This window comes from Suricata suricatta, chromosome 3, assembly GCF_006229205.1.
Source record: "Suricata suricatta isolate VVHF042 chromosome 3, meerkat_22Aug2017_6uvM2_HiC, whole genome shotgun sequence".
NCBI classification, from domain to species: Eukaryota; Metazoa; Chordata; class Mammalia; order Carnivora; family Herpestidae; genus Suricata; species Suricata suricatta.
In genome coordinates, this window is record NC_043702.1 from 166,655,190 (window position 1) to 166,655,635 (window position 446).

The window sequence follows — 446 nt, forward strand, 5'->3', positions numbered from 1 at the left end:
AGGCCCCGCCCCCGCCTGGAGGCAGCGCGAGGCCACGCCCCCAGGGCGCAGGCTCCAAGCCTCCATTCAGTCTGTGGCCGCGGAGACTGAATTTTCAACTTCCTCACGTCTGTCCACACGTTTGCCCCACCTACTCCCCAGTCCGTTATTAGTCCTCTTGCGCGAATGCCTCCGTGGCTGCCTTCCGACACTGTCCCAGCCAGTTTACACCTTTCGGATTGGGGTTGCAGAGACGTAGTGCGTTAGTAATTTGTCCCCAGCAGAGCCACCGTAGCTTGCTTCCAGGCGCCTGCGCGGCTTGCCCGGCGAGTACGCGGAGCGTGGTAGCGTCCCCGCGCCGGGGCCCCGGGTGGGATGGCGGTGTTACGAGCACGGGAGGCGCTCGGTGCCTCCGGTTGCTGTACTCGCCGAGTGAAAGGATTTAGGGGTGTCGGGGCCTGTACGTG